General features: G+C 42.1%; 1 long non-coding RNA gene across 1 annotated transcript in view; it reads right to left on the bottom strand.

Annotated features, from left to right (window-relative positions):
- Positions 1-700: 700 nt before the first annotated feature.
- Positions 701-21260, bottom strand: part of LOC116561980 — an 84809-nt gene continuing 64249 nt past the window's right edge. The window contains exon 3 of the long non-coding RNA XR_004273694.1: positions 701-1134. This is a non-coding gene — a long non-coding RNA (uncharacterized LOC116561980). The remainder of the gene's footprint in view (positions 1135-21260) is intronic.

Below are 21260 nucleotides of genomic sequence, written 5' to 3'. Positions count from 1 at the left end.
TTATATTTCAACAAAAAGAACATATTGCAACAGATCGAGTTCAGAAACACATATGAGAATCCACACCTATCTGTTCTATCTGTTCTATCCATATCTATCTGTTCTATCAAGCCAAACATGAAGCAGATTTGTAAAATATTAAATAATGCCACTCTTCTTGTAATTTTAAAAATGTAGTTATTTTTTATAAAAATATGTTGTCTATATTAACCTATAATGGACTTACTATTGTTATTTTAAAATCAATTTAGAAATATTTTTAAATTTTCTCTATTTTACTTTCTAGTAAAGGATATATCAATAGTTATCCCAGATAAACAAAAGCTCTTCAATGTCTTCTATAATTTTTAAGATTATGAAGGGGTTCTAGGCCAAAAAATGAGTTTGGAAACCACTAACTTAAGCCTTCTGACTGCCCTTGTGGACAATGGCTACAAATATTCAGAATGTGACTCTAGGATTCTGAGAGCTGCCACCTGAAGATTTTTTTAATAGAGGAGAAAAGCAGATTTAGGATTTTCAGATCCTTTTTTCTTTTAATTAAAAAAAATTAAAATAGAGATGAGGTCTCACTATATTGCCCAGGCTGGTCTGGAACTCCTGAGCTCAATTGATCCACCTACCTCAGCCTCCCAAGACTGGGATTACAGGCATGAGCCACCATGCCTGGCCTCAAAATTCTTAATATCATAGGTGTTTTAGTCCATTCAGGGTGCTATAACAAATTACCATAAGCCAAGCATCTTATAAACAGCAGAAATTTATTTCTCAAGGTTCTGGAGACTGGGAAGTCCAAGATCAAGGTGTCGGTAGATTTGGAGTTTGATGAGGACCTACTTTCCCGTTCACAGATGGCATCTTCTTGCCACGTCCTCACATAGTTGAAGGGGTGAGGAGGCTTTTATATAAGGGCACTAATCCCATTCATGACGCTTCCATGATATAATCACCTTCCAAAGACTCCACCTCTTAATATCACCTCCTTGGGGTTAGGATTTTAATTTGAATCTGGGAGGGACACAACATTCAGACCATAGCACTGAGTCAAACAATTCTTCATTAACTTCCATTTAGATTATTGGCTAAATAGTGTTTGCTGAACAAGAAGCTCCTTGTCTGAATCTGTTTCTTCACCTGTAAAAGGGAAATAAGATTTCTTTCTTAATCAAGCTTTAATGTTCTTACTGTAATGAAAGCAGAAAGCAATCATGCCTTGAAATATTTCTACCACAATTTAATTATTCATCTCTAGTCTCTTGCAGTATTTCTTGTCTGCTGATATGGGTAATTATCTCTTCTAGTCAAATTAAATGTGTGGTTTTATTTTTAATTACTCCAGGGTGTTAGAAGAATTAATTAGTAAGTGTTGGCCAACTACCTTGAAGATGAAAAGTACTATGTAATTATCCCCATGGGAAAAATGCTTTTCAAGCACTTGGCTGAATTCACTACTTAGGTTTATGGGATTAAATGTTAACCTTAAGGACTTCTGGTATGAATGCGATAACATAGATTCAGCATCTTTCTTCTTTTTTAAATGCTACAAAACCAACAAAAATGGTAAACTTATCTTCAGCAAATTTAGGAGCAGGTATAATCCACAGCCTTCAAAATATGAATCGGGACTGCTAAGAGCAGCTAAGATTAGACAGAAGCCATATAGGAGAAGCTGGCAAAGAGCTATGATGCAGCAGCAGAATCAGAAAGCATCAGTAAACAAGATTCCTAAAGTGAGGGACTCACCATGTAGTGCAAATGTGTAGTTTCTTATCAATGGATTTGGGTGAGCAGACCTGGTGGCACTGAAGTCTTCCTAGAACCTGGTTTATTTCAGAGGAGCAAAAGATATTGGCTACACGATTTAAAAGGAGGGGCCATCTGAATTGTTTTGTTAGGGCTACCATAACAAAAGACCACAAACTGGATGGATTAAACAACATACGTATTGTCTCGTAGTTCTGGCAACCAGAAGTTCCTGATCAAAGTATTTGCTGGGTTAGTTTCTTTTGAAAGCTTCGAGGAAGATCTGTTCCTTTCTTTTGTGTAGCTTCTGGTACTTTGCTGGCAATATTTGGCATTTCTTAAATTGCAGAAGCATCTCTGCCTTCATCTTCACGTGGTGTTCTCCATGTGTGTGTGTGTCTGTACACAAATTAACCCCTTTTATAAAGACACTAGTCATATTGGATTAGGGCCCATCCTAATGACCTCACCTTAACTTAGATAATTACATCTTCAACAATCCTATTTCCAAATTAGGTCCCATTCTGAGGTACTAGGGGTTAGTACTTTGAGGGCAATAGGACACATTTCAACTCATAACACAGTCTATCCAGGAAGGACTCTGGATATATTGGAGCAAATCAATCTTTGCTACCATAGCAGAAGTAAAAGCCTTTGGACAGCAAAACTTGAAGGACTACCTTCAGCCTCCCCAACAAAGCTCAATCACTGTATTTTAAAGTAACCTGAAGTCATTCTCTTCTGTGTGGTTATGTCATCAACCGGATATACAGTGACATTTGTTTGACTGTTTCTTCAACTTTTTAGGACTGCTTATTTCATTTTGATGTATTTATTTTTTGTAATTAGGTAAAACTTTGCTATGTTTCCAAAGTCAAATCTATAAAACAAAATTCAATTAACCCTTGAACCACACAGGTTTGAACTGCATAAATCCACTTATATGCAGATTTTCTTCTGCCTCTGCAAACCCCCGAGACAGCAAGACCAACCCCTCATCTTTTTCCTCCCCAGCCTACTCAAGATGAAGATGGCAAAGATAAAGACCTTTATGATGATCCACTTTCACTTGATGAATAGTACATACATTTTCTCTTTATGATTTTTTTTTTTTTGAGATAGGGTCTCACTTTGTCAGCCATGCTGGAGTGCGGTGGTGCAATCCCAGCTCACTGCAGTCTCAAACTCACAGGTTCAAGCAATCTTCTCACCTCAAGCCCTCAAGTAGCTGGAACTACTGGCGCATGCCACCACACCCGGCTAATTTGTGTATTTTTTGGAGGGAAGTGGTTTCACCGTGTTGCCCAGGCTCATCTCAAACTCCTGAGCTTAGGCAATCTACCAACCTCGGCCTATGATTTTCTTAATAACATTTTGTTTTCTCTAGCTTACTTTATTGTAAGAATGCAATATATAATACATATACAAAATCTGTGTTCATCAACTGCTTATGTTACCAGTAAGGCTCCCAGTCAACAGTAGATTTTTAGTAGTTACTTATTGGGGGAATCAAATGTTATATGCAGATTTTGACAGCTGTGGGGGCAGTTTCCCTATCCCTGAGTTGTTCAGTGGCCAACTACACATTCGGAGGCATCCGGTTTTTATCTCTGTCCCCTCTAAACTGTTTTCTCCTTCTCCTATAGACATTTTTTAAATTAAAAAGAATTTTAAGCCAGGTGCAGTGGTTCACACATATAATCCCAGCATTGATGCCAAGGCAGGAGGATTGCTTGAGCCCAGGAGTTTGACACCAGCCTGGGCAACATAGCGAGACTCCATCTCTATGAAAACAAAATAAATTAACTGGGTATAGGGGTACACGCTGAGCCCAGGAGGTCAAGGATGCAATGAGCCATGATCATGCTGGTGCACTCTAGCCTGGGCAACAAAGCAAAGCCCTGTCTCAAAAAAGAAAATAAAAAAGAACTCGAAGCATTTGTGTTCTTATGTTCATATTACTCCTGTTTCTGAGATAAATAGTTGCATATAAATGTTGCATACTCAGATTTTATCCACCTTGCTTTCTTTAATGATATCTTCCAGAGATCACCCCACAGTAGTAAATATGCTCGTTCCTTTGTATTGCTGCATAGTAGTCCCTTGTATGAATGCACCATAGTTGATTCAAACAGTCTTTTATTGATGGATTTTGTGTGTTTGTTGCCAGATTTTTGCTATTACAAATAACGCTACGTGAATATTATTGCATATGTATTTTTGTCAGTATGTCTTTGGATTCCCTCTTCTCTATTGTCACCAAGTGTTGAAAAATATGACCTGATACCTTCAGCTGGCTCTGTTCCCACCGCCATTAGATCTTCGGTTTCTTTCATCCCTAGTGTCCCTGTTCTGCTCAACCTGGATTCTATTCCCAGCAATTCTCTTTAGTGTGGGCCTTTGTCTTGGAAGGGATCTGGGGTTGGTTGGTTTGAGAGTTCACAGGGCTTAGGTTGCCCCAGCACTCTCCAACCTTACCCACCATGCTTATCTGCATGTGCCCACAGATCGGAGCTCACAAAGCTCCTTCCAGTTTGGGCTGCTGTTCTAGGGGTGACCTGCTGAGCTTCCTGTGAGTATCTGTTGGTGAGTTCCGGCTCTCCAACTGGCAGGGCAATGAGCAGTCTCTAGACTTTCCTCTGCTTCCCCTGCAAGGTAACCGATATTGCCCAGGTCTTGCTGATCTCAGAGACAGGCCCACTTGCTTGTGTTTCAGGGTCCACAGGAATATTTTGTGCCTAGTTTTGTTGATTACATCATCAATGGGTTCTTTGGTTTTCCTCATAATGTCACTCTAAATTAGAAAAATGCCAATTAAAGCTCAATCAAAAATATATAGGAAATCTTTGTATATTCTTACACATTTTGTCAGATTTAAACTGTGCTAACCTACCCTGTATTAGCCTGACAGACTCCATCTTGCTGAGAGCCAGACAGACTCCATCTTAAACCCTGCCTCACCTCTCCTGCCATTTCTCCCTTGAGTGCATACCTGGGTCATGCTACTGTGCTGGGTCATGCTGTGCTTAGAACTAGAGAGGCATATAACCATTATAACCATATCCTGCTTGGCAAGCCCACTTGCTATTGTGAATACCCCTTTGATTGATTATATGGCAAGTACCAAATATACCTCTTGGTAACCAGCAATCATGGGAACTGCTTGTGTATACCCTCCTTAGTAATCAACAATCATGGGAACCTCCTGCCTCCTAGTTACCAGCCTCCTTATCTAACTTGCTTGTTCTGCTTCTATAAATTCTGCTTCAGCTAGGCTCCCCCTCCCCTATGTTAAGCAAGATATAAAAAGTAATCAAGCCCCTTCTTCAGGGCTGAGAGATTTTTTGAGCATAAGCTGACTCTCGGTTGCCGGCAATAAAGGACTCTCAATTGGAACTCAGAGTATGGTGCTTCCCTTCCAACTTGCTTGGGTACAACAAAATTACATCAAAATTTAAAATTACTAATAAAAATTAAATTTCAAACCATTTTTGACTTCGCAGTGTGGCAAAACTCCAAAAGTTTGATACACAGGCTCTTGACAAGGCTGTGCAAAACAATCACTCACATACATGGCTAGTGAGATCACAAACTGGCACAACTTCTATGGAAGGCCATTTTGAAAAATAGAACCGATTTTAAATGTATTCACAACTCTGGACCCAGCAATACAAATTCCAGGAGTTTATCCTATGGATGTACTTGCATCTATGTCAGATGGTGAGATGATATATGAACACTGTCACTCACTGCAGCAGTGTTACTAATAGCAAAAGTGTGGAGGCAATTCACATGTCCACCAATAGGGACTGGTTTAATAAATTATTTCACATCATTTTAATGGAAAGAATGAAGAAGCTGTCTGTATAAGCAGAAACAGAAAGATCCCTAAGATGATATTGTTTAAAAAGATACAGAACGATGTATACATTTCATTTTATAATAGCAAATGAGATAATAAAATATAAATTCATATTTATATAGATTTGCTATATTAGTCAGGGTTCTCTAGAAGGACAGAACTAATAGGATAAATGGTAAAGGGGGGATTATTAAGAAGTATTGACTCACACGATCACCAGGTAAGTTCCCAGAATAGGCTGTCTACAAGCTGAAGAGCAAAGAGGCCAGTCCAAGTCCCAAAGCTGAAGAACTTGGAGTCTAACGTCCTGGGGCAGGAAGCATCCAGCATGGGAGAAAGATGTAGGCTGGAAGACTAAACTAGTCTAGTCTTTTCACTTGCTTCTGCCTGCTTTTATTCTGGCCATTCTGGCAGCTGATTAGATGGTGCCTACTCAGATTGAGGGTGGGTCTGCCTTTCCCAGTCCACTGACTCAAATGCTAATGTCCTTTGGCAACACCCTCACAGACACACCCAGGATCAATACTTTGCATCCTTCAGTCCCATCAATTTGACACTCAGTATTAACCATAACATTTGCATAAATATAGTCTGGAAAGAACATAAAAAACAGCCAGTTACCTGGAAGGAGATGGAACATAGGAGGCAGGGCATCTGAGAGTCAAGGGTGGGAAGGAAACTTTCCACAGACAACCTTTTACTCTGTTATGATTGTTGAGCCATGTAAATGCATTACCTAAGAAAAAATGTAAAAACCTAAATCTTCTTTCTTTTTTTTCTTTTTCTTTCTATCTCTCCCTCTCTCTTCTTTTCTAGATGGAGTCTTGCTCCATTGCCTAGGCTGGAGAGCAGTGGCGGGAGCATTGCTCACTGCAGACTCAATCTCTCAGCCTCAAGTGATCCTCCCTCTTCAGCCTCCCAAGTAGCTGAGACTACAGGTGCATCCCAGCATGACCAGCTGAATTTTTCTGTTTTCCATAGACATGGGTTCTTGCCTGGTCTCGAGCTAGGGCTCAAGCAATCCTCCCACCTTGGCCTCCCAAAGTGTTGGGATTACAGGCATGAGTCACCACACCCAACCAACATAAAACATTTGGAAGCTTAAAAGGAGTATAAAGGAGTATAGTTTTTTTCTTCAACTTTTAAGCTCCTGGGTACATGTGCAGGATGAGCAGGTTTGTTACATGAGTCAGTGTGTGCCATGGTGGCTTGCTGCACAGATCAACCCATCACCTAGGTATTAAGACGATCATCTGTTAGCTCTTCTTCCTGATACTCTCCCTCCCTCCACGCGCCCCCTCCCCCCAAGAGGCCCCAGTGTGTGTTGTTTCCTCCCTGTGTCCATGTGGTCTCATTGCTCAGCTCCCACTTTAAGTGAGAACATGTGGTGTTTGGTTTTCTGTTCTTGTGTTAATTTGCTGAGGACAACGGCTTCCAGCTTCATCCATGTCCCTGCAAAGGACATGATCTCATTAAAAGGAGTATATTTTAATCAAAGTATTTATTAGCATTGGATTCTAGAATTTCCTGAAAAGAAGGGCAAACTAAAACAAAGTTTTAGACTCCAAGAAATGTGTGTAATTTGGCTGTTTCTAAGTTAATCCGAGAAGTAAATGTAACTTTATAAAAGCTCAGTGAGACAAAACTTGCATAGGGAAAGTGAAGTCAGATTCCTCTGAGCTGTGACAGCCAGCACCACTTCATGAGGTTGGACATGGACTCCGGGAAACCATCCAGGGAAGCTGGACTAACGTTTTCGTCCATGTGGGTTTCTATAGCGGAATACAATAGACCCGGTGACTAATAAACAACAGACCTTTATTTCCCATAGTTTCCTCTGGAAAGGCATCAGGGGAGGCACTTGGGAAGGCTGGCACCTTCCTTTTGCCCTCCACATCACAGGATTGATTGGAACAATGGAAAATGACAAGTGGCATCAACAAGCAGAGCAAAGAGCTAGCCCAGTCAACCTGCAACGGGCCCCATCCAAGGGGTGCAGGGGACAGAGACCTGAAGACTGGCTGGCTGAGGTGCAGCGATGCTATGGAATAGCCTATGGAACGTGGCGTGAACAGGAAGCATGGCCAGGTCAGTGGGCCTCCCCTGTGATGCTCCTTTATCCAGCCCTTCACCAAGCCTGTCCCTGGGTCTGATGCTCTCTGCTATTGGCTAGAAAACTCAGCCCATGACTGCCACCTGAGAAAGGAAGAGGAGGGATACAGGCACAAAGCAGCCACCTTCCCTGCCCTGCCCAGCCCAGCCCACTGGGATCTGCTCTTCCTCTGAGCTCCCCAGCCTTGGCCTTGGTGGTGCACAACTCCAGAGGGCTGGGCAATGCACCATTCACATTCCCTGTGCAAGCAAACAGTCCACGCCTGCTGCTGGGCAAGAGCATACCCTGGCTGGTTTTGTTCAGTATCTGGTATAAGTTTGTCATACTACCTTGGCTAGACCGCACTCCTGGAGGGATGGGACATGTCTCTAAATCTTTTTTATCTCCCAAACCACCTAACACTAGCCAAGCTTGATCAATATTTGCTGATGGATAGGGAATCCAGAAATGGAGTCATGTGCCCTGAACTGCAGAAAACTGGACCGTTTAAGCTCACGAGAACATGTATTCTAGAGAGCTCTGCAAATCTGCTTCTGCCCAGCTTTGGCATCTGGGGTTAGCATTAGCCATTTAGAAATGTGACCTTTTATGATGCAGGGTGTCTCCCGGCAGAGGCGTGATGTGACTAGGGCGGCTTTCTGCCTCTGTTTCTGGTGTCAGTTTCTTTCTCCCTAAAAGGATTCAGTAATGAGCGGGGATTTCACGAGCCACAAGCAGAACCGACACACTCTGCAGATCCCGGAGCGGGGTTTGGATTAATCACAGTCATCACCACTGTTTATGCAGCTTCGCAGCTGGCCAAGGCTCAAAGTTCTCCCACAGGCCCACGATGTTTCTCCGTGTGATTTTTTTGAAGCATGAGGCCTCAAACCCATACTTAAATACTTCTCCTCTAACGTAAGTTTTGGCATAGCTAGATGATACTTCACTGAGCCTCCCAAGCCTGCCTGCCTTCCATCTGGCCACTAACACTCAGTAAGAACACTTTGAACACTTTCAGGGAAGCATTTTCTAAGTGCTGGGCTGCCCTGCCAGAATCAACTGAAAATGAATATTACAAAAAAAAAAAAGAAAGAAAGAAAGAAAGAAGAAAAAGAAAAACATTGAAATGAGAAGCAGAAATAGAGGATGATATGGTTTGGCTGTGACCCCATCCAAATCTCATCTTGAATTCCCATATGTTGTGGGAGGGAATGACTAAAAATCCTAGTCTTCTGTATTAGACCTAGTCCTCTGTATTAGTTTGTTTTCATGCTGCTGATAAAGACATACCCAAGACTGGGCAATTTACAAAAGAAAGAGGTTTAATCAACTTACAGTTCCACCTGGCTGGGGAGGCCTCACAGTCGTGGCGGAAGGTAAAAGGCAGTCTCACGTGGCAGCAGACAAGAGAAGAGAGCTTGTGCACGGAAACTGGCATAGCTAGATGATACTTCACTGAGGTGGGAGGTAATTGAATCACAGGGGTGGGTCTTTTCCACGCTGTTCTTGTGATAGTAAGTCTCATGAGATCTGATGGTTTTATAAAGGGGGGTTTCCCTGCACATGCTCACTTCTCTTGTCTGCTGCCACGTGAGACTGCCTTTTACCTTCCGCCACGACTGTGAGGCCTCCCCTGCCAGGTGGAACTGTAAGTTGATTAAACCTCTTTCTTTTGTAAATTGCCCAGTCTTGGGTATGTCTTTATCAGCAACGTGAAGACAAACTAATACAGAGGACTAGGATTTTTAGTCATTAGCTTATGGGATGGCCATAAACAGATTATTTCTCTGTGCTCCTGTTGCCATTTGTAAAATACAGGAGAGGAACAAGAGGAGAATGTCCCTGCCCTACCACCCACAGGACACCTGTCCTGAGTCATATGTGCCTCTGAGGGTAAGAACTGAGGAGGGCGGGATGGGGGAGGCCCGTACAGAGCCTCCAGCTTTTTCCTGGCTGAGGCTGAGGTGTCACCTTTGGACACAGGTCAGAGGTAGTTAGGTTTTTCAGCATAGAAACTGAGCTTGGAATTGTTCTTACGGCACAATCTCCAAGCCCTCTAGTTCCTAAACCAATCATCCAGATTAATGAATTGATTATTTGATTCCAAGAATACTTTGTGGAGAAGACACGAACTCAAAATGCCTGGGGTTGAGAAAGGCAGATTTTACTGTCTCTAGCTTGTTAGGAGGGCAGGAGGGCTGGGCAGGCAGAGGGCGTGGAGCACTTTCCTAGGAGGCGTGGGCCTGAGTTCAGTTCCAGTTCTACCCTCAACTCACAGAGTGAGCTTGAGGCAGTCCTTCCGCCCCTTAGGGCTTCAGTCTCCCCATCTGTGCAATGCAGGGGTAGAATAGGGAAGCCCCAGGCTCACTTCCAGGTCTGAGGTTTGCAAATATCCTCAATTAGGCTGTTTTCTTTCCTTCCTCATCCGCTTAGTGTTCTAATTTTTTTCCCCAGTCTTGCAGATGGGAGACCAAAATTCTTTTTCTAGTTGGTCTTGGCTATTTCTTTGATCCAGGCCATAGGTTTCCAATGGACAATGCGAGGGTTTGACTAGGAGTGTCTACAGGTTCACCCAGCTCTTGGGCTCTGGGCTTCCTGAAATTCCATGGTGTAAAGGTGTACAGCCAGGTGGTGCCTGATGATCTGGGCTGGGGGCCCTCCCTTCACCCCTTCATCATAGGGGACTTATCTTCACCCCTTCATTGTGAGGGACTTACCTCTCAGGTGCCCCAGGTGCTGCCTCACCTACTGATCCACCAGATTTCTCAAGAGGACCCTTGGAAATGGTTTAGGCAGAGGCCCACAGGTAGAATCTGTTGTGATGGCTTTTTAAAGTATCACCCTGATTGAGTAGCAGTCTCCATTTATTCAATTAAACACTAATCTAAGTGTTGCTGTGAAGGTATTTTGTAGACATGATTAAAGTCTATAATCAGTTGATTTAAGTAAAATGGATTATTCTAGATTATCTGGGGCATAGAATTTCTTCTTCCCTGCAGAAGAAACTGTACCTGTAATAGCAGCTTCAGCCTGTTACACCCACCCTCACCATTCAATTTAATAGCTACTGCTGAACATCTAAAACCAAGACAAATAGCCAAGCACAACCAAGGATTTGTTTGGATTTCAGACTTGCATAGCCAGCCCCCACAACTGTGAAAGCCAATTCCTTGCAAGAATCTCTTAGTGCATACCTCCTACTGGTTCTGTTCCTCTGGTTGAACCCTGACTAATATACTGTTCGATTAGACATAGTGGGCAAGGCACACCTCTGGTCTGACCCCTAGGCGCCATATTATTTCTGAAAAATATGAAACACATCCTCCTACTTCTCTAGTCCAGGCCGTCATGATCTTGACCATATGTCTCAAACATTTCCTAACTGGGCAGAATACATTTGCCCCTACTATCCCTGCCACATTCACGGCAAGATCAAATGAGGGTTCTGAGATCTTTTGCCTTTGGTGGGTTTTTAATACCTCATAAGTGCTTGACCTTGGGATTCTTTGTACACTGAGTTTTTGGTACGGTCTTCTAAATATGTATTACTGAGAGTGAAAAATCCCACTACCCTCACCATTCAATTTAAGAGCTACTGCTGAATATATAAAATCAAGACAAATGGCCAAGCTTAACCAAGTGTGTGAGTCTCCAGGGAGCTTAAAGATCCAGTGTGTGTGAGCAACAGCAACCCTGCAAAATAGGAGAGTGGGCGGAGTCCTGGGCTGAAAAGGGGATCTCAGCAAGTGAAATCAAAGAACCCATAGTACTTGGCCTTTTTTATTTCAAGATCTCAGCTTTTAAGCATCTCTGTCTTCATCCTAAGAATACAGATTTGCCAAACACCTGGACTATAATTTTTAAACATAATAAATAATGCAGTTTCCATTGCAATTTGTCCCTGCTGGGTGCACAGGTGATGGGCAGGGTATGTTAACCTCTGGTGTTTAGCTCATAAATGAAGAATATGGTCCTCTGAAGTCTAAGAGAAGCATAACAAGCCCAGCAGACCGTTCTGCCAGGGGTTGGGGACTAGGTGTGGGCCGGCTGGGGAAGGAGGGAGTCCTAGATACCAAGAACAATGGATGTCAGTGAAAACTACATAGAAGACATCAAAGTTTGCCTGAGTCTTCTGCTTCCGGACAATCCCAGGCCACTGAGTTTGGGGCTTGCTGAATTACAGAGAGCATGAGAATCTGGAGGAAATCCTGGCCTCTCTGGCATGCAGCCATGAAAGAGGGCCGGGCCAGCTGGTGTTGGGGAACCGGCTCAGCCCTGGCCTGCAGCAGGTAGCCTTCCTCCCTTCCCTTGGCGCATCCATTTTCTTCTGGCCTCTGACCTGTGCTGACAGTAAGAGCTTCCTAAAGCAGCTTTCTGTTGCTCACCCCAGCACCCAACCCTGGACGTGGGCAGCTGACAAGGGCCTGTCTGGGCCTGGAAGGTGGACATCTGCTCAGACTGCCAAGTGGTAAGGAGTGCCCAGCCTCTTTGATGGCATCTTGTCGAGCACTGTGGTACTGACTCATCTTTCTCCTCCACAGCTTAAGGCCAGGCAAGAAGCACTCAGTTCAGAGCAGGGAAGAGCATGGACCCCTTGGACATCCTCAGGCCTCTTGCCGAGTGAGCTCCTTCTCTGGAGACTTTGCAGCAGGTCCTAGCTTTGCCTGCTCTACCCGTCATGGTAACCACAGCCTGGTGTGTCTGCGAAACTGCTAGTTCAGCGTGATGCAGCTCGGCTGGCCTTGGGGTGTGGTGGGCCATGAAACTGAAGGGCAGTGTGGGAGTCAGGGGTACATTCACAATTTAAATTTGCAACTGGGGTGATGCTTTGGAAAAATATCAGTGTGCTTTTCTCTTTTGCTTTTCTGAGTATCTTACATTCTCTCCAGTCTGCCTAAGGCATTCATTTACATGGAGGAAATAAGAATTGTTCAAAAATAGCTACCAAACCAACAAAAACATTATTATTCACCTTTTAACATTCAAAATAAAAGTTTTGTAGTTTTTCAATGTATAATTGAAGTACGGTAAACTGCATATATTGAAAGTATATAATCTAATGAGTTTCAACATATGAGAAATGGTCATCACAATCAATATAATGAACATATCCTCACCTCCAAAACTTTCCTGGCTCTCAGTTCCCAGGCAAGCGTTGATTTGTTCTTTGTTACTACAGATTAATTTGCATTTTCTATAATTTTATTTAAGTGGAACCATGCAGTGTTTTATCTGGTTTCTTTCATTCTGCATAATTATTGTGAGACTCATTTTTTTTGCTGCAGGAATCGGTAGTTCTTTCCTTTTTATTGCTGTGTAAAATTCCATTGTATGATACAGAGCAGCTTGTTTATTTACCAGTTGATGGTCATTTGGTTGTTTCCAGTTTTTGGTTACTACACATAAAGCTGCTATGAACGTTTGTGTGCATGTCTTTGTGTGGACATATGCTTTCATTTCTCTTGGGAAAATACCTAGGAGTGGAATGTCAGAGTCATCTCATAGATGTATTTTGATTGCTTTAAGAAATCAGCTGTTTCACAAAGTAGTTGCACCATTTTATACTCTCACCAACAGGATGAGTTCCAGTTGCTCCTTATCTTAACCAACACTTAATATGGCCAGTCTTTATAATTTTAACCATTCTAGTAGATACATATAAGGTGATATGGTTTGGATCTATGTCCCTGCTGAAAACTCATGTTGAATTGTCGAGTTGGAAGTGGGGCCTAGTAGGAAGGGATTGGATCATGGGGCTGGTTTCTAATGATTTAGCACCATCCCCTTGGTGCTGTCTTGTGATAGAGTTCTCATGAGGTCTGTTTGTTTAAAAGTGTGTAGCACCTCCCCATGCTTCCTCCTGCTCCAGCCATGTAAGACATGCCTGCTTCCCTTTCACCTTCCGCCATGATTGTAAGTTTCCTGAGGCCTCTGAAGAAGGAGATGCTGCTATACTTCCCATAAGGCCTACAAAATTGTCAGCCAATTAAAGATAGTTTCATTATAAATTACTTAATCTCAGGCATTTCTGTATAGCACTGTGAGAATGGACTAATACATAAGGATAGTTTCTTTTGATTGCAATTTGTACTTTCCTTATGACTAATGACACTAAGAATTGTAGCAAGACCAGGCTACCCAAGCTAGCCTGGCTATTGCTTGAGGAGAAGATCTTCTAAATTCCTTTGTACTCAAGCAGAATACCACAGTGGTTAAAGTATGAGCTTGGCGTGTGCATGATGACATATATATTCATTGCCGTGTTATTTGTAATGGCAGAAAAATGAAAAAAACCTGTGTCCATTAATGGACTATGTCAGATAGACTATTAGGGATTTCCAGAGAAACAGACCCATAGGAAGTGTGTGTGTGTGTGTGTGTGTGTGTGTGTGTGTGTGTGTGTACTATGTATTTTAAAGAAATTTATTTTAAGGGATTGACTCATATGATTATGGAAGTTTGCCAGGCCAAAAATCTGATGGGGGAAGCCAGTGGGCGAGAGACTCAGGAAAGAGTTGCAGTTGACTTTAAAGGCAATGAACCTGGAGATCCATGAAAGAGCTGATATTGTAGTTCAAGTCTGAAAGTAGTCTGTGGTAGAATTCCCTCTTGATTGGGGAAGGTCAATTTTTGTTCTACTGAGACCTTCAAGTAATTGGATGAGGCCCATTTATGTGTGGAAGGTGATCTGCTTACTCAAAGTTCACTGATTTAAATGTAAATCTCATTCAAAAGCATCTTCACAGAAACATCAAGAGTGATGTCTGACTAAGTAGCTAGGCATCTTGTGGCCCAGCCAAGATGACACAAAAATAACCATCATAGGTATGAGTGGAATACTCTGCAGCCATTAAAAAGAAAGGCAGCTGGGGAGGATCCAAGATGGCCAAATAGGTACAGCTCTGGATTGCAGTTCCCAGTGAAAATGCAGAGGGTGAGTGATCACCACATTTCCAAAAGAATTTTTACTGCCCACAAACCAAGAGATTCCCAGGCGGAAAAGCACCACGAGTCTCCAGCGTGGCTGTTTCAGCCTGCACAGCGGGTCTCCACACAATAACTCACACAAATCTGGGCACCGTTTCAACTGGTGACTGGAACGCCTGGGAGACAGAGTCGCCCATTCAACTGAAAAAAAGAGGACTGAAACAGGGAGCCAGGTGATCTGGCTCAGCTGGTCCCACCCCTGCAAAGACCTAAAATCTGAAATGCTCTGGATTGAGAGTTTCACAGCAAGCACAGCTGGTCCCAGGATGATCCAGCTCTGCAGGGGGAAGGGCATCTGTCATTACTGAGTCAGTCCACCACTACCAAGGCAGTCCACCATTACCGAGGCAGACCATCATTACTGAGGCAATCTGCCATTACTGAGGCCGTCTGCCATTACCGAGGCAGTCTGCCATTACAGAGACAGTCTGCCATTACTGAGGCAGACTGCCATTACCAAGGCAGTTCTAACTATACTCCTATAAACGAAATGCAAGGAAGTTCACACAGCAGCTGGGCAGAGCCCACTGCAGCTCATCAACACCTCTGCTGGCAGACTGACTGTGACTAGGCTACCTCCTCACTAGGCAGGGCATCTCTGAAAAAAGGCAGCAGAATGATAGGAACTTATAAAGCAAGCCCCACCTTCCCAGGACAGAGCACCTGGGAATAAAAGGTGGTTATGAGCTTCACTGCAGCAGACTTAAACCTACCTGCCCAGCCGCTCTGAACAGAACAATGGAGCTCACAGCTCAGCACTTGAGCTCCTATAAAGGACAGACTGTCTCCTCAAGCAGCTCCCCGACCCCAGTATAAGCAAAGAGAAACCTCATAAAGGAGAGCTCAGGCCGACATCTGGTGGGTATCCTTCTGGGACAAAGATAACAGAAGAAGAAACTGGCAGCAACCCTTACTGTTCTGCAGCTGCTGCAGGTGATCCCCAGGCAAAGAGAGTCTGGAGTGGACCTCCAGCAGTCCTACAGCAGGGGGTCCTGACTGTTAGAAGGAAAACTAAGAAACAGAAATAAATAACTTCATCAGCAACAAAAAGGACGTCTACTCAGAGGCCCCATCTGAAAGTCACCAACTACAAAGACCACAGGTAGATAAATCCACAAAGATAGGAAGAAACCATTGCAAAAAGGATAAAAATACCCAACACCAGAATGCCTCCACTCCTCCAAGAGATCACAACAGCTCACCAGCAAGGGAACAAGGCTGGATGGAGAATGAGTCTGATAAATTGACAGAAACAGGCTTCAGAAGGTGGATTATAACAAACTTCTCTGAGTTAAAGATCATGTTCTAACCCAATGCAAAGAAACTAAGAACCTTCATAAAAGGTTCAATGAAATGCTAACAAGAATAAACAGCTTGGCCGGGCGCAGTGGCTCAAGCTTGTAATCCCAGCACTTTGGGAGGCCAAGGCGGGTGGATCACGAGGTCAAGAGATCGAGACCATCCTGGTCAACATGGTGAAACCCCATCTCTACTAAAACTACAAAAAATTAGCTGGGCATGGTGGCACGTGCCTGTAATCCCAGCTACTCAGGAGGCTGAGGCAGGAGAATTGCCTGAACCTGGGAGGCGGAGGTTGCGGTGAGCCGAGATCACGCCATTGCACTCCAGCCTGGGTAACAAGAGTGAAACTCCATCTTAAAAAAAAAAAAAAAAAAAAAAGAATAAACAGCTTAGAGAGGAGTATAAATGAATTGATGGAGTTAAAAAACACAACATGAGAACTTCACTAAGCATACACAAGTTTCAGCAGCCAAATTGACAAAGCAGAAGAAAGGATATCAGAGATTGAAGATCAACTCAATGAAATAAAACAAGAAGGCAAGGTTTGAGAAAAAAAGAGTAAAAAGAAATGAACAAAGCCTCCAAGAAATATGAGATTATGTGAAAAGACCTAATCTACGTTTGATAGGTGTACCTGAATGTGATGGAGAGAACCAATCCAAGCTGGAAAACACTCTTCAGGATATTATCCAGGAAAACTTCCCCAACCTAGCAAGGCAGGCCAACATTCAAGTCCAGGAAATACAGAGAACACCACAAAGATATTCCTCAAGAAGAGCAACCCCAAGGCAAATAATTGTCAGATTCACCAGGGTTTAAATGAAGGAAAAAATGCTAAGGGCAGCCCGAGACAAAGGTCGAGTTACCCACAAAGGGAAGCCCATCAGACTCACCATGGATCTCTCAGCAGAAACCCTACAAGCCAGAAGAGAGTGGGGGCCAATATTCAATATCCTTAAAGAAAAGAACTTTCAACCTAGAATTTCATATCCAGCCAAACTAAGTTTCATAAGTGAAGGAGAAATAAAATCCTTTATGAACAAGCAATTGCTCAGAGATTTCATAACCACCAGTTCTGCTTTACAAGAGCTCCTGAAGAAAACACTAAACATAGAAAGGAACAACCAGTACCAGCCACTCCAAAAATGTACCAAATGGTAAAGAGCATTGACACAATGAAGAAATTGCATCAACTAATGGGCAGAACAACCAGCTAGCATCAAAATGGCAGGATCAAATTCACACATAACAATATTAACCTTAAATGTAAATGGGCTAAATGCCCCAATCAAAAGACACAGACTGCCAAATTGGATAAAAAGTCAAAACCCATTGGTGTGCTGTATCCAGGAAACCCATCTCACATGCAAGGATACACATAGGCTCAAAATAAAGGGATGGAGGAAGATCTACCAAGCAAATGGAGAGCAAAAAAAAAAGCAGGAGTTGCAATCCTAGTCTCTGATAAAATAGACTTTAAAGCAACAAAGATCAAAAGAGACAAAGAAGGGCATTACATAACGGGAAAAGGATCAACGCAACAAGAAGAGCTAATGATTTTAAATGTATATGCGCCCAATACAGGAGCACCCAGATATGTAAAGCAAGTTCTTAATGACCTACAAAGAGACTTAGACTCTCACACAATAACAGTGGGAGAGTTTAACACTCCACTGTCAGTATTAGACAGATCAACGAGATAGAAAATTAACAAGGATATCCAGGACTTGAACTCAGACCTGGACCAAGCAAACCTAATAGACATTTACAGAACTCTCCACCCCAAAACCACAGAATATACATTCTTCTCAGCATCACATCATACCTACTCTAAAATTGACCACATAATTGGAAGTAAATCATCTCAGCAAATGCAAAAGAACAGAAATCATAACAAACAGTCTCTCAGACCACAGTGCAATCAAATTAGAACTCAGAATTCAGAAACTAACTCAGAACCACAAAACTTCATGGAAACTGAACAACTGGCTCTTGAATGTTGACTGGATAAACAAAGAAATGAAGGCAGAAATAAAAATGTTCTTCGAAACCAACGAGAACAAAGACACAACTTACCATAATCTCTGGGACACATTTAAAGCAGTGTCTAGAGGAAAATTTATAGCAATAAATGCCCACATGAGAAGCAAGGGAAGATCTAAAATCAACACCCTATCATCAAAATTGAAAGAGCTAGAGAAGCAAGATCAAAAAAAAAAACTCAAAAGCTACTGAAGACAAGAAATAATTAAGATCAGAACAGAACTGAAGGACATAGAGACACAAAAAATCCTTCAAAAAATCAATAAATCCAGGAGCTGGTTTTTTTTTAAAAGATCAACAAAATAGACCACTAGCCAGATTAATAAAAAGAAAAGAGGGAATAATCCAATAGATGCAATAAAAAACAATAAAGGGGATATCACCACAGATTCCACAGAAATATAAACCACCATCAGGTTACCACAAACAATTCTATGCACATAAACCAGTAAACCTAAAAGAAATGGATAAATTCCTGGGCACTTGCACCCTCCCAAGCCTAAACCAGGAAGAAGTTGAAACCCTGAATAGACCAATAACAAGGGCTGAAGTTGAGGCGGCAATCAATGGCTTACCAACCAAAAAAGCCCAGGTCCATATGGGTTCACAGCTGAATTCTATCAGACATACAAAGAGGAGCTGGTACCACTCCTTCTGAAACTATTCCAAACAATCCAAAAAGAAGGAATCCTCCCCAAATCATTTTATGAGACCAATATCATCCTGATACCAGAACCCAGCAGAGACTCAACAAGAAAAGAAAACTTCAGGCCAATATCGATGATGAACATAGATGCAAAAATCTTCAATAAAATACTGGCAAACCGATTGTAACAGCACATCAAAAAGCTTATCCATCACGATCAAGTAGGCTTAATCCTGGGGATGCAAGGCTGGTTCAACATATGCAAGTCTATAAACGTAATTCACCATATAAACAGAACCAAACACAAAAACCACATGATTATCTCAACAGATGCAGAGAAGGCCTTCAAAAAAATTCAACAGCCCTTTATGCTAAAAACCCTCAATAAGCTAGGTATCGACAGAACATATCTCAAAATAATAAAAGCTATTTATGACAAACCAGCCAATATCATACTGAATGGGCAAAAACTGGAAGCATTCCCTTTGAAATCTGGCACTAGACAAGGATGCCCTCTCTCACCACTCCTATTCAATATAGCACTGGAAGTTCTAGCCAGAGCAATCAGGCAAGAAAAAGAAATAAAGCATATTCAATTAGGAAAGGAGAAAGTCAAATTGTCTCTATTTGCAGACGACATGATTGTATATTTAGAAGGCCCTATCATTTCAGCCCAAAATCTCCTTAAACTGATAAGCAACTTCAGCAACTCTCAGGATACAAAATCAATGTGCGAAAATCACAAGCATTCCTATACACCAATAACAGACTTAAAGAGAGCCAAATCAAGAACGAACTGCCATTCACAATTGCTACAAAGGAAATAAACTACCTAGGAATACAACTAACAAAGGATGTAAAGGACCTCTTCAAGGAGAACTACAAGCCACTGCTCAATGAAATAAGAGAGGACACAAACAGATGGAGAACCATTCCATGCTCATGGTTAGGAAGAATCAGTATCATGAAAATAGCCATACTGCCCAAAGTAATTTATAGATTCAATGCTATCCCCATTAAGCTACCAATGACCTTCTTCACAGAACTGGAAAAAAACACCTTAAACTTCATATGGAACCAAAAGAGAGTCCGTATAGTCAAGTCAATTCTAAGCAAAATGAACAAAGATGGAGATATCACGCTACCTGACTTCAAACTATACTACAGGGCTACAGTAATCAAAATAGCATGGTACTGGTACCAAAACAGAGATATAGACCAAGGGAACAGAACAGAGGCCTCGAAGGCAACGCCACACATCTATAGCCATCTGATCTTTGACAAACCTCACAAAAATAAGCAATGGGGAAAGGATTCCCTGTTTAATAAATGATGTTCGGAAAATTGGCTAGCCATGTGTAGAAAGCAGAAACTGGACCCCTTCCTGACACCTTACACTAAAATTAACTCCAGACCGATTAAAGGCTTAAACATAAGACCTAACACCATAAAAACCCTAGAAGAAAACCTAGGCAAAACCATTCAGGACATAGGCAAAGGCAAGGACTTCATGACTAAAACACCAAAAGCTTTGACAACAAAAGCCAAAATAGAAACATGGGATCTAATTAAACTCCAGAGCTTCTGCACAGCAAAAGAAACAATCATTAGAGTGAACCGGCAACCAACAGAATGGGAAAAAATTTTTGCAAGCTACGCATCTGACAAAGGATATCCAGAATCTACAAAGAACTAAACAGATTTACAAGAAAAAAACAAACCCATTCAAAAGTGGGCAAAAGATATGAACAGACACTTTTCAAAAGAAGACATATATGAGGCCAAGAAACATATGAAAAAATGCTCATCATCACTGGTCATTAGAGAAATGCAAATCAAAACTACATTGAGATACCATCTCATGCCAGTTAGAATGGCGATCATTAAAAAAATCTGGAGATAACAGATGCTGGAGAGAAATAGAAACACTTTTACACTGTTGGTGGGAATGTAAATTAGTTCAACCATTGTGGAAGGCAGTGTGGCAATTCCTCAAGGACCTAGAAATAGAAATTCCATTTGACCCAGCAATCCCTTTACTGGGTATTTATCCAAAGGATTATAAATCATTCTATTATAAGGACACATGCACACGTATGTTCATTGCAGCACTGTTTACAATAGCAAAGACCTGGAACCAACCCAAATGCCTGTCAACAATAGACTGGACAAGGAAAATGTGGCACATATACACCATGGAATACTACGCAGCTGTAAAAGAACAATGACTTCGTGTCCTTTGTAGGAACATGGATGAACCTGGAAACCATCATTCTCAGTAAACTGACCCAGAACAGAAAATCAAACACCGCATGTTCTCACTCTTAGGTGGATGTTGAATGAGAATATATGGACACAGGGAGGGGAGCATCACACACTGAAGTCTGTGAGGGGGGAGTAGGGGAAGGAGAGTGGGGGGTAAGGAAGTTGGGGAGGGATTACATGGGGAGAAATGTCAGATATAGTTGATAGAGATGGAGGCAGCAAACCACATTGCCATGCATGTACCTATGCAACAATCTTACATGTTCTTTACATGAACCCGAACCTAAAATGCAATTTTATATATATATATATATATA

Source organism: Sapajus apella, unplaced genomic scaffold, assembly GCF_009761245.1.
Source record: "Sapajus apella isolate SASKATOON/1434 unplaced genomic scaffold, GSC_monkey_1.0 scaffold31, whole genome shotgun sequence".
NCBI lineage: Eukaryota > Metazoa > Chordata > Mammalia > Primates > Cebidae > Sapajus > Sapajus apella.
The sequence above is the reverse complement of the archived record's forward strand: the minus strand, read 5'-3'. Positions and strand labels throughout refer to the sequence as shown.